The sequence below is a fragment of the Oryx dammah genome, unplaced genomic scaffold (genome assembly GCF_014754425.2).
Source record: "Oryx dammah isolate SB20612 unplaced genomic scaffold, SCBI_Odam_1.1 HiC_scaffold_8, whole genome shotgun sequence".
Classification (NCBI taxonomy): Eukaryota; Metazoa; Chordata; class Mammalia; order Artiodactyla; family Bovidae; genus Oryx; species Oryx dammah.
This window is the reverse complement of record NW_024070192.1, coordinates 23,536,962-23,550,608: the sequence shown is the minus strand read 5'-3', so window position 1 is coordinate 23,550,608 and position 13,647 is coordinate 23,536,962. Positions and strand designations below refer to the sequence as shown.

The window sequence follows — 13,647 nt, the reverse complement described above, 5'->3', positions numbered from 1 at the left end:
AACGGCGGCTCGCAGGGAGGGAGAGAGAGGGAGGGAGGAAGGCGGAGGGATATTCGGCCGGACCTCTCCGCAGCGGCACCGCGCTCCATGTCGATTGGTTGCCGCCGTGGCCACGCGGAATCCCCAATTGGCCAGGCGGTCAGCGTTGAAGGGCCGCCTTGCGCCCATTTGCCCGCTGGTTTCAAGGCCCGGGGTTGGCTGGGCGGGTAGCAGAATGGGGCGCGCGGATTGGCCGAGAGGAGGGACATTGGGGTGAGGCCGGCCAGAGCCGTCCACTGATTGGATTGGCCTGCTAAAGGCCTTGAGCTCGGGCCGGCTGGCCGCTGGGAGGAGGATGGACCGAAGGTAAGACTCCGGACCCGCGTGATTGGCTGGGATACTAGACGTTGATAGGATAGGGCACCCGACAAAACTGGGGAGAGGAGTTCGGGGTCGGGGCCGCGGAAAGGCGGGAGTCGACCCACTGCTTTAGAATCCTGGCGCGGGGCACGACGGGACGCCCCCGGGAAGAGGCGGAGCTGTGTCCAGGCTGCGGTTGAGAAAGCGGCGTCACTCGGAGGGGCGTGTTGAGGGTTTCGCGGGCTCGAGCGGGGGAGGGGGGGACCGTTAAAGCCCTGCACCGCGCCCACAGGAAGCTGCTTTAATGGCTAGGCCTACTTGGTACCAGGCTCTCTTTGGAAAAAAGGACCTTGAAGACCGTGCGGTTCAACTTCCAATTTGCTGATGTGGAAACTGAAGCCCAGAGAGGGTATGCAACTTGTCCAAGGTTATTCAGCCGATGAGTGGCCTGATTGGGACTGGATTCTAGCATTCCTCACTGTCCTTATCCTTACAGGCCACTCCAAGGAGGTGAATGCTAATGCAATCCCTTTAGACCTGCTTCTAGTTTGAGCCCTGTGCTGTTACAAGGTCAGACAACGTGGGTTGGATATTGGGATTCCTCCTAGATCTGCATCCATAGCTATCTGGTACTTGAAGGAATAGAAATGTTTCATCCTGCGAAGGTGCTCCTATTGTAAAGTTCTCGTCCCGTGAACCAGAAAGAATGTGTGTACAGGCATAAAGTTCTTAGACTTTTTTAGTTACAGCTCTGAAAGAAACTAATGAAAACTTTAACTTAGCAAAATGCACATAAAGAAAAGGTGCATACAGTTTCTTGACTTCCTTTACATTGGTATTGAGGCTCTGGGTGAAGAATTTCCTGAATTGTTACATTTGCACCATATTGGCCTAGGGTTAAGTGGATGTAGCTAGCTTATAGAGCTCTTTACCATATAACTTGAGCCCGTGGGATAATTTCCCCTACTGTAGCCATACTGGGAAAACCTAAGAGCACCACCGTCCTTGCTGAGAAGTTCCAGCTACGCGTTAGGACGTTTCCTGCTAGCCTTGCGGTTAGAATTAAGTGCTTTCACTGCCACGGCCTGGGTTCAATCCCTGGTCGGGAGAACTGGACACTCCACAGGCGGTGCAGGGCAGCCAAAAAAGAATCAGGAAAATTAGCTAGCTACCTTTAACCCTTAAGAAGGAAGACGAGGTCTTTCTCTGCCAGAAATAACGCACTTTTGAAACTGGAAATATGGGAACACCTCCCTTACTCATCCTGTGACTAGTTAATTTCTGATGATTTTGGAATCCTCATCTCAGCCTTTTGCTTCATCTGTTAGCTGATACAGAACTGCCCTGTGTGTGTAACTTTATTAGGAATCAATGAAGGTTAAGTGAGATGACATCTATGAAAACCTTTGAATTGTCTTTATGAGGATTACCCATATTACAAATGATCTGCAGTTCTGTTCACCAACTTTTTCCTGGCCTTTTACCGGTTTTCCCCTCTGCTCAGCATCAGTCATGATTCATGATACTCCCAGTGAGGGCAAATGGATTTTCAGGTAGCTGGAATAAAATGCTAAGAAGATAAGTGTTTTGTAGCAAAGTTCCAGTCAAACATAAGACCCTTAACATAACCACCTGATTTTTTTGTTGAACTAAGATAGGCGCTATGTAGTCCCTGTCAAAAGCACTCAGCACTATCATGCATTCAGCAGATTTACTGAGGCACTTAGCACTCATTGACTGCCTGAGTTCATGAACCAACTCTGCCACTTCTTTAGCGTGTGTGATTTACTTTGCTTATATGTAAAATGGGGCTAATAACTGTACCTGCTTCATAGAGCTTTTGGGAGGTCTTAGTGGGTTGGTAAGTCCTAGGATCACTGCCAGCATGTTATATATGTTATATATACATTAGCTATTATTTAGCCTGTTAGGAAAGGCCTATTAATTTAATCAGTTAATCTCACAAATAAATGTAAAGTTGTAAAAGTGAGAGATATAAAGAATGACCCGGCCAAGAGGCTCAAGGAAAGAAAGTTTACGTGAGAAAGGGAAGAGAGTTACTCAGATGAAGAAGGGAGGAACACTGTGTGCAAAGACCATGTAGGGGGAGGGAGCTTGGGGATTATAAGGAACTGCAAGAAGGCCAGTATGCCCCAAACAGGGAACAAGCTATTGTGCAGAGTAGGGGAAAGACCGTCTGAGACCCTTGAATGCCATGCAGATGCTTTTGTCTATATCCTAAGACCAAAGGCAGCTACTCCAAAGGTTTTAAAAAGGTTGGTGATTGTAATGTAGAAGAGCAGATGCAAGGAAACCAATTAGAAGGCCATTGTAATAATCCTGATACAAGATGTTATTTGTAAAATGGAGAAGGGTAGAAGTAATAGTGGAAATAGAAATGGCACTGAACTTGGAAACTGATGGAAGATTTCTGGGTGGTGATGCCACATGCAGTGTTAATTAAGTAGGAGGAATTGGCGGCAATGTGGTTTAGTAGAATGTGGAGAGGTACACAGGCGCTTCAGGTTGTATCTCTTGAGTTCTGAATGGAGTACATGGGTTTTAATAGGCTGTTCTCTATAACTTTTTGAATATCAGGAATATTCATGTCCAGTAAACAAATTCTGAAGTTAAAGAGAGAAACTGGATTTTAGTCTTGCTCTTCTACTTCCTGCTGTCTGATCTTGAGCAAGTTACTTAATTCCTTAGGCCTGTGAAATGGGAAACTCTGGCACACCACTGGGTGGACTGAGCATGAATGGGAGCTGTGAAGTGCTCGGTGCAAGTATCTCATTCTGGGATATGTTCACCAACATGTATTAAGTGAATTGGTGAATGGATGAGATCAGATGGCACTCCAGGCTCAGTCTCCCCACTAACCCATAGAGCTGATGTGTGAGGCGACTGGCTGCAAGGGGAGAAGCCGTCAGACTGTGACCTGATGCCTTTTCCTCCTAAGCAAAGCTAGCTGACCTTAGAGGGGCACATGCATCATATCCTTTCGGCCCCTGAGAAGTGGTGGTTTAGCTTTGTTAAAGGCACTTTATAACATCTTAGACTTCATCTTTTCCAGCGTTCTTCACACTAGCACCTATGTGTACCATTGGGCCGATCGAGGCAGCCATATCTCTTCGTCCTTCAGAAGTGCTCTCTGTCCTAGGCCTGTGCCTGCTTGGAGTTACCTCCTCGTCTCTCCCAGTCCTCAAGTCATGCACAAGTTTGTGTCTTTGATCATTCATTCAAATACATGAATTTATTAGATATACCCCCCACCTCCCAGGTTATTTCAGGTGTAACATGGGGATGTGATGAAGTCCATAAGAAACGTGCAAACCAGATGTGATCGTGGAGCTAAAATATCAGGAGGAGAATTTTTTCTGGCTTATGAGAATACTTAGACAAAGGGTCTTTGAGCTGAACCTTGAAGGATTGGAGAACTTCATAAATAGATTGCAATGAAGCCTTCTCCAAGATAGTGCACATTTATATCTTCACTTGTTAACTGTGATCTTGGAAATGCTCATTTGATGCCTCTGTGTCTGTTTTCTCATCTGTAAAATGGGGATAATAGTTTTAGCCAGGGTTGGCTTATGGGTGTGAAACCTGTACAGCCACACGTGTGCCTAGAAATGTTGGCCCCTCACTGTGGTTTAATGCTCCGCTGTCACCGTGTTGAAATTCTTAATAATTTTTTAACGAAGGACCCTGCAGATTGTGTCCTGATCTTGCTTTATAGGATTATTGCAAAGTCCTAAGAAGTTTAATACTTGTGAATTTCTTAGAACAGTGAGGGCCTGGCATATGATGAGGTTTCGGTAAACGCTAGCTATTACTGTTACTATTATCCTCTGAACTCTTGTAACAATATAGCTCACAGTGTACCTTATAATTTTTTAGCATGTAAATAACCAACAGAGGGCTTCCCTGGTGGTCCAGTGGCTAAGAATCTGCCTTGCAATGCAGGAGGCCCTGGTTTGATCCCTGGTTCAGGAGGATCCCACATGCTGAGGGGCAGCTAAGCCCGTGTGCATAGAACCCGTGTTTCTCAATAGACAACAAGAGAAGCCATCGCATTGAGAAACTTGCACACTGCAACTGGAGAGTGGCCCCCTGCTCACCACAACTTGAGAAAAGCCTGTGCATGCCAATGAAGACCTAGCACAGCCATAAATAAAAATAAATATTTTTAAAAGTAAATAATCAGCAGGGATTTTTGGGGGGGTGCTGAGGGGGCGGAATCTTCCCTGATCTGGGATCAAACCTGTGCCCTCTGCAGCAGAACTGTGGAGTCTTCACTACTGGACCACCAGGGGACTCCAACAACTTACAGATATTTTCCAGTGCCTGTTCTATAATGATGCTGGATGGGCCACAGAGATGAATAGGACAGTATTTCCTCCACTAGTTGATGGAATAAGGCGTGTATGTTAAGCATACCTAGTTAGTAATAAGTAATATGTCATGAGTATAGAAATTTTTAAAAATAGATTTTTAGGTTCCACCTTCAGAGAGCCTGATTAGTAGCTCTGGTATGAGACTTAAGAACCAGTTTCCCAGGTGATATTTTTTGGGGGGGAGCATGAGGGGAACTGTGTGGGGTCTCCCTTGTGGCATGCAGGCTTTTCTGTAATTGTGGCATCTGGGGGCTTTTCTCCAGATACGGCATGCAGGCTTATCACCCGCAGCATGTGGACCTTGGTTCCCCACTCAAGATCAAACCTGTGTCCCCTCCCTACATTAGAAGGTGGATTCTTAACCATTGGACCATTAGGGAAGACCCTTCCCAGATGCTTTTAATGAACGGTCAAGTTTTGAACCATGGGCATTAACGCCAAGGAGGTGATGGTGGAGTAGAGGCAAAAAGCTTGGCATTGGAGTTGGTCAGGCTGGGGTTCACGTTCTACCATCTATTAGTTTTGTTACTTTGCATAGTTACTTAGCTTCTCAGTTTCCTCATTTGTATACAGTAAAAACATTACTTTAAAGATGAAGTTTTAGGGACTTCCTTGGTGGTCCAGTGGCTAAGACTTTGAGCACTGGGAGCTCAGAGTCTAGTGCAGGGAGCTATTAATAGACTCCACATGCCACAACTAAGAAGTTCACATGCGGAAACTAAAGATCCTGCATGCCCAGTGGAGCCACATAAATATTTTTAAAGAAGTAAAGATTAAATTTTAAAATGGTTGAAAAATCTGAGCACATAGTGGACATTTAATTATGTGGTTTTTCCTCTGGAGGAGAGGATAGTCCACCTCCATAAAAGCAGTATGGTTTTGATGAGGAGAAAGTGTAATTACACACTTTAGCAATAACCAAGATATTAGGTGAATATTAGAGGAATGCTAAGTCACAAAATAATTGATGGGATTTAGTGACTGATTAAATAGAAGAGAGAATGCAAGGTGAATCCTCAGTCTTCAGCCTTAAGTATTTTTGAGAGTAGTCACTTTAACAAGATCCTATATGGGAGCCAGGTTGGTGCAGGAAGGTGGCATAGAGGATGGGGGAGGGGTCATGTATCCAGTTTCAGAAACATTTAGTCTTTAAGGTCATAAGGGGACAGCCAAAGAAAACTACATTCTTTCTCTTTTTCTCTCTCTGTCAGGCGCCTACACACACCCCCACCCACACACACCCCCACCCACACACCCCCCCACCCCTGGGCACACACACACAAACACACACCCCCACCCCTGGGCTTGTCGTATTGGAAGCGCAAAGTCCTAACCTCTGGGCTGCCAGGGAATTCCCAGAGGCTGTACATTCTTGATTGGGATCTGGGAGAAAGGCTGGAGCTTGGGAAATAAGTTAGAAATCAATAGATCAGAAACAATCATCGAGCTCCCAAGAATAAATTATGTCTTGAAGGACATAGGCAACAAAAGCAATAAAGAGATTTGGGGACTGGAAATGGTGTTAAAAACTAGTGGGCAGTAAATGTAAGAGGGAGAAGAGAACAGAAGTAGAAAAAGAAATGGGGAGGGGAGTGTCCATAGCTGTGGTGGTCTGAATGTCTTCTCTAAAGGATGTCCAGATGCTAATCCTGGAGCCCAAGAAAATGTTAGTTTACCTGATAGGAGGTACTTTGCAGCTGTGGTTGACTGGTGGGAACTGGATTGTCTCAGTGGACCCACTGTAATCCCAATCCTTAGAAGAAGGAGACAGGAGGATGAGTGTCAGGAAAGGAGGTATGACGACAGAGGTAAAGGCCTGAGTGATTCGGGGCCACGAGCCAGGGAATGGCAGCAGCCTCTGAAAGCTGGAGGAGGCAAGGAACAGATTCTCCCTAGAGCTTCCCAAAAGAAAACAGTTCTTTTTATAAAAGTCTTTGTTGAATGTGTTACAGTATTGCTTTTGTTTTACCTTTTGGCTTTTTGACTGCTAGGGTTGTGGGATCTTAGCTTCCCCATCCCCTGCACTGGCAGGTGAAATTTTAATTACTCGAGCACCAGCAAAGCCCCAGGAACACAAATCTGCTGACTCATTTAACCTTCTTTCAGAACTGGAAGAGAATAAATTTGTGTTGCTGTAAGGCACTGAGTTTGTAATTTGTTACAGCAGTGATAGAAAACTAATGCAGGGGTTAACAACGGAAAACAACCTAAATTCCTAGCAGTGACAGATTGGTTAAATAAGTTACAATACATTACTGTGGTGGACTACTATAGTTAGCCATTAAAAATTATGCCATTAAAGATCATCTAATAATATGGGCAATGTTCATAATAGATTGCTAAATACAGAAAGCAAGTAAAAATATTGTAGGTATTTATGTGAAAAAGTCATCAAGAGGTACACTTAAGAGTTACACATTTTTTGCACTGAACGTAGGCATGGTATACCTCAATAAAAAAGTTTTGCAGATATTATGTAGATGTCCTGTTTTGTTCCAAGAAGAGAAGTGTATTAAACCTGTATTAAACCAGTGTATCCGAATAGGAAAAAGACTGAGACTGTATAAACCATATGTTAATAATGTCTACCTTTGGGTGGCAGATTACAGATGATTTTTATATTCATTTTTTATTTCTGTGAATTCCAGTTTTTCTTCAGTGAACAGGTATTACTTTTGTGATCAAAAATTAGTTTTTAAAAATCAAGGAAAATGGGTAGAGGGAAAGTCTGAAGAAAGCTTTGTATGCTCAAGGGCAAGGGCCCTGGAGCGCCTGGCACAACCAACCCACTATCAACAATTTTCTGCAAATAGGTGATTTTTTAAAAAATTGTATCCCCTCCACCCCCAACAGAAAGGGATTCAATCCTGGGGACGAAGAAGGAAGAAGAACAAAGGCAAGAATATAGAGGTAAAAGCTTCCTGGATCCTGAGTTAGGGCCTCCGAGAGATGGGGGGGAAGTAGAGCCTTGCCCCTGCCCTCTCCTGTATTGACCAGAGAGCGAGCCTGGAGACAGACCAGACACCCTCAGCTGCTTTCTCCTTTCATTTTCAGTCCTCCATTATTTCCTTCCTCTTTTTTAATAGCTGTATTTCTGTATGGCTGTGCTGGGACTTTCTCTAGTTGCAGTGAGCAGAGGCTACTCTTCATTGCAGTGCATGGGCTTCTCACTGTGGTAGCTTCTCTCGTTGCAGAGTATGGGCTCTGGGTGGATGCGTTTCAGTAGTTGCGGTTCCCAGGCTCTAGAGCACAGGCTCAATAGTTGTGGCGCACAGGCTTAGTTGCCCGGCAGCCTGTGGGATCTTCCCAGGCCAGGGGTCTCTTGCATTGGCAGGCAGTTCTTTACCGCTGAGCCACTAGGGGAGGCTCCTTTGTTCTTTTCCTAGTTATCAAAATAATACATGCTTCTCACTGGAGAAATTTGAAAAGGCGTGAAGAGTTAAGCAGAAATCACTTGTAATCCCAAATTATAATACCAGTGAAATATTGGTGTATTTCTCAACATCAGTTCAGTTTAGTCGCTCAGTTGTATCCAACTCTGTGACCCCATGAATCGCAGCATGCCAGGCCTCCCTGTCCATCACCAACTCCCAGAGTTCACTCAAACTCGCATCCATCGAGTTGGTGATGCCATCCAGCCATCTCATCCTCTTTCGTCCCCTTTTCCTCCTGCCCCCAATCCCTCCCAGCATCAGAGTCTTTTCCAATGAGTCAGCTCTTCGCATGAGGTGGCCAGAGTACTGGAGTTCCAGCTTTAGCATCATTCCTTCCAAAGAAATCCCAGGGCTGATCTCCTTCAGAACGGACTGGTTGGATCTCCTTGCAGTCCAAGGGACTCTCAAGAGTCTTTTCCAACACCACAGTTCAAAAGCATCAATTCTGCGGCGCTCAGCTTTCTTCCCAGTCCAACTCTCACATCCATACATGACCACAGGAAAAACCATAGCCTTGACTAGACGGACCTTAGTCAGCAAAGTAATGTCTCTGCTTTTGAATATGCTATCTAGGTTGGTCATAACTTTTCTTCCAAGGAGTAAGCGTCTTTTAATTTCATGGCTGCAGTCACCATCTGCAGTGATTTTGGAGCCCCCCCAAATAAAGTCTGACACTGTTTCCTCATCTATTTCCCATGAAGTGATGGGACCTGATGCCATGATCTTCATTTTCTGAATGTTGAGCTTTAAGCCAACTTTTTCACTCCCCTCTTTCACTTTCATCAAGAGGCTCTTTAGTTCCTCTTCACTTTCTGCCATAAGAGTGGTGTCATCTGCATATCTGAGGTTATTGATATTTCTCAACATAGTTTAATTTTAAATGAAAATCAAAGTATTACTATGTAACATTTTGGTAAACCCTGCTCCTCCCCCCAAAAAAGTACTTTTTAGAATTTTTAATTGCTTGATATCATTGTCAGGTTGTGTTAAAAAGTAGTATATGTACTAAACATATTTGAACTGACTCCAGTTGGGTTTTCATGCTTGGAATGCAGATGGAGAGGTAAGTAAAGGCTTTTAACGTTGACTTAAGCTTTTAAAAAATGTACCAATAAAATAAGGTAAAAATTGAAAATCACTGAGTATGCCGAGTGGATCACAGACCCTGAGGCTCACTGAGGCTGTTCCTCCTGGCCAGGTGTTACAGGGAATCCTGTGTTCCGGGCAGCACCCTTCTAATGTTCTGTTCTTTTTTTCTTTATTTAGTTGAGTACATACTCAGTTTTGATTATATGCTTCGCTGTTTTAAGAAAAGGCAAGCTGTCTTGTGTGTCTCCTTTATTCTTACAGGTTTCTGATACCAGATGTGTGGGAGTCTCCCCGTCCCCACCTCCCCCCCAACCCCCAGCAATTCTCTGACAGTGAGGGTCAATTCAACTCAATTCTGACGCTGTCTACCTGGAGATAGAGTCAGCTTCCTCAGGCTAAGGGTTCGGTACTTCCCAGGTGGCCCAGTGATGAAGAATCCACCTGCCACTACAGGAGACGTGGGCTCAATCGCCTGGTCAGGAGAACCCCCTGGAGTAGGAATGGCAACCCACGCCAGGATTCTCGGGCAGAGTGGGAAACTCCGTGGACAGAGGAGCCTGGCGGGCTACCATCCATGGGGTCACAGAGTCAGACACGACTGAGCACAGCACAGCCACTCACGAGATCACCTCCCACTTCAAATGTTGATCATAAGTAGTAGGCCCCCAGATTACCCACAACTTCTGACTTGGCTAGAAATCTGAGACTTCCATGACCCCTCCTTGGGATCTCTAAATTTGCTAGAGTGACTCAAAGAACTCAGGGCAACACTTAAATTTACCAGTGCATTAAAGGATATGATAAAGGATACAGATGGGGCTTCCCTGGGCTCACAGGTTCAATCCCTGATCCTGGAAGATCCCACATGCCGCAGAAGACCCTACAACCTACATCCCACCTAAGCCCTGCGCCACAACTGTTGAGCCTGTGATCTAGAGTGTGGGAACCGCAACTCTGTTGCAAACCTGTGGTCTGCAACAAGAGAAGCCACTGAAATGAGAAGCCCTGGCAACAACACCCAGAGTAGCCCCCACTCTCTGCAAACCAGAGAAAAGCCCACGCAACAACGAAGACCTAGCGCAGCCAAAACGAAATACAAGTATTTTTTTAGGAACTTCCCTGGTGGTCCAGTGGCTAAGACACCATGCTTCCAGTGCAGGGCCCTGGTTCTACCCTGCATCAGGGAGCTAGGTCCACATGCCGCAGCTAAAGGTAGTACATGCCACGACCAAGACCCAGTGCAGTGAAATAAATAAAAATTTTAAAGGATACAGATTAAGAGATACATACATAGGGGGAGGTCTGGGAGGGTCTGAACACAGGAGCTACTGTTAGGGTGTATTCACTCATCTGGAAGCTCCCAAACCCCTTACTATTAGGATTTTTATAGGGGCTTCCTCATGTAGATCACGCTTCCCTGATAGCTCAGTTGGTAAAGAATCCACCTGCAATTCAGGAGACCCTGATTAAATTCCTGGGTCAGGAAGATCCGCTGGAGAAGGGATAGGCTACCCACTCCAGTATTCTAGCCTGGAGAGTTGGAATCGCACAGTCGTACACGACTGAGCAACTTTCATGTAGATGTGATCAAGTGTTAATTCCATTTCCATCCCTTCTCCCCTATTTAGAGAGGTTGAAGGTAAGAGGCAGGGCTGAAAATTCCGACCTTCTAATTATGTTTTGGTCTTTCTGGTGACCAGTCGCCATCCAGGAGCCCATCCTGAACAAAAAATGCTCCCAATGTAAGCACTTCAGATTTACAAGGGTTTTCAGGATCCCCGCTTCGAGGATGGAGTATAATATCTTTGTCCCCTATTAGACCATAACTGAAGGTTTATCAGCCTTGGAACCATTAATATTTTGGACCAAATAATTCTTTCTTGTGGGGGTTCTGTCTTGTGCCCTGAGGATCTTTTAGCTGACTTACAGTATTGCACCCCCGTCCCCAACCCTGACCATCAGATATCTCTCCAGGGCTTCCCTGGTGACTCAGTGGTAAAGAATCCACCTGTCAGTGCAGGGGACATGGGTTTGATCCTGGTCCTGGAGGATCCTACCTGCTGTGGGATGGACAACTGGCTGCGTGAGCCGCAATTACTGAGCCAGCACTGTAGAGCCCGTGAGCAGCCACTGCTGAACCCAAGCTCCACAACAAGAGAAAACCACAATAATGAGAAGCCCAAGCACCACAACCAGAGAGTAGCCCCCACTTGCTGCAACTGGAGAAGACGCAGCCACGAAGACTCCGCACAACCATAAATAAATAAAAACTTGAAATGTCTGTAGACCTTGCTAACTGTCCCCTGGTAGCAAAAATTGCTCTCCTACCCCTGCAGTTGTGAACCATTGCTCCTTGACATCTAATAAATGCCTGTATTCCATATAGTAAGTTTATTGTCCAAACAGTATCATTGCCTCATGAGAGTAATGGCTAATCTTTATAAAGCCTTGCTCTTTGTAGTATTCTAAGATCTTTACATATATTAACTCATTTAATCTTCAGAACAACCCTGTGAGGTAGGAACTATTATGCCCTTTTCACAGTCAAGAAACCAAGACTCAAAAGTAGTTTGGTTAATTGCTCAAGGTCACCCACCTGCAAAATAACATCTGGGATTTGCCTACCCAGGCAGTGCAGCTGCAGATTCTGGACTAAAACCATTTTGCTATCTGCTGCTTTTAAATACAAAAGAAACTAACTTAAAAAGCCAAGCATTCTGCCTGCAGAATGTGCATAGGCGAACACAAGCTAAAAATAAAATTCCTATTTTGCCTTTTTCACAAAACAGCAAAGCATTTTGCCATGTTGCTAAAATCTGATAAATTGTTTGAATGGCTGCATCATATTCTGTCAGGAAGATAGACAATAACATGACCAGTCCTTTCTTTTTGGGCCTTGTGGTCTTTGCTGATAACTTCATTTGAAGCATTATAGTCAATTTTTAAACTATAACTTGCAAGCAATAAAGTGCATCCATTTTAAGGGTACGGTTTGAAAAGTTGACAAATGTTACAACCAGGACAAGATACAGCATGTTTTCATCACCTTTGTTCCTCTCTGTAGTGGTGTAATGAAGCTGACTAGTTACCCTAGTACCAGCTCAGGAGAACCAATTTTATGTACATCTCTTCTCAGGTCTACATTTAGCGATATCACATTAGTAGCTCAAAAGTGGCCATGCTGGGAATACTTACACCACAGAAATTGGTAGAGTGCCACAAATTAGGGTTTAAAATTTTCTTTTTTAGAAGCAGTTTGCTGCTGCCGCTGCTAAGTCGCTTCAGTCGTGTCCGACTCTGCGACCCCATAGACGGCAACCCACTAGGCTCCTCTGTCCCTGGGATTCTCCAGGCAAGAAAACTAGTTACCTGGTTCTAAATTGTGCCTCTGTGCAGTCAACTCTCCCATCTTCAACCACAGTCTGCTTTCTGGCATCTTTGTTTTGCATTTTTATAGATTTCTTTAAATGAAATCATGCAGCTCGTCCTCTTGTGCCTACCTTCTTTTGCTCAGCTTTTTTCTTATTTTGGGGATTCATCAGCATTGTGGCACATAGCAACAGTTCATTCCTTTCTATTGTGTTCCATTGTATAGGAGCTGTCTTTAGTAGTCTGGTATCTGGCCCTGGGGTGACTAGGACAAAGGAATAGTGACTTTAATTGTGAGCTTGATAAATTAGGTGGTTTGGAGTAAGGGTTTTGGATTGGTTGGTGGTTTTATAAAAGGTGCACTGGCAGAATCTTTTAAGAATTGGTTAGCATTCAGAGTCTTTGGCGCCGTGGCTTAGTTGTCTAGTAAACTGGAGCCTGTCTGGTAAACAGGAGATCCTGGGTTCGAATCCCAGCGGTGCCTTTCAGAAGCAACAATGAGTTTATTTTGGTGGCTTCCCTGGTGGCTCAGAGGGTAAAGCGTCTTCCTGCAGTGCGGGAGACCCGGGTTCAGTCCCTGTGTCGGGAAGATCCCCTGGAGAAGGAAATGGCAACCCACTCCAGTACTCTTGCCTGGAAAATTCCATGGACAGAGGAGCCTGGTAGGATATAGTCCATGGGGTCTCGAAGAGTCGGACATGACTGAGTGACTTCACTTTCACTTTCACTTTTTTTAGCATTCAGAGGGGCAGTCTGTCCTAGGCTGAAAAGGCCCTGAGATGTCAAAGCATCAATAAATACAGAAAAAATGTAAAACCATGATTAATACACCTTCTTGAAAGGTATATTATCTGAACTCAGGGATGCTAAGCATAGCTGAAACACAACTACATAGCATATAGCGAAACCTGGCCCCTTTGTCACACTTGGCCCTAAGATTGTCCTAAGCAGATTAATACTCTTCAGTCAGTATATTGGAGGATCCTTTGGGAAAACTGATCATCTCATGAAGAAACACCTGC

The 13,647-nt window shown here is 44.9% G+C and overlaps 1 long non-coding RNA gene across 1 annotated transcript in view; it reads left to right on the top strand.

Moving 5' to 3' along the window:
* The first annotated feature begins 405 nt into the window (after positions 1 to 405).
* Positions 406 to 13,647, top strand: part of LOC120867258 — a 33,772-nt gene continuing 20,530 nt past the window's right edge. The window contains exon 1 of the long non-coding RNA XR_005721830.1: positions 406 to 748. This is a non-coding gene — a long non-coding RNA (uncharacterized LOC120867258). The remainder of the gene's footprint in view (positions 749 to 13,647) is intronic.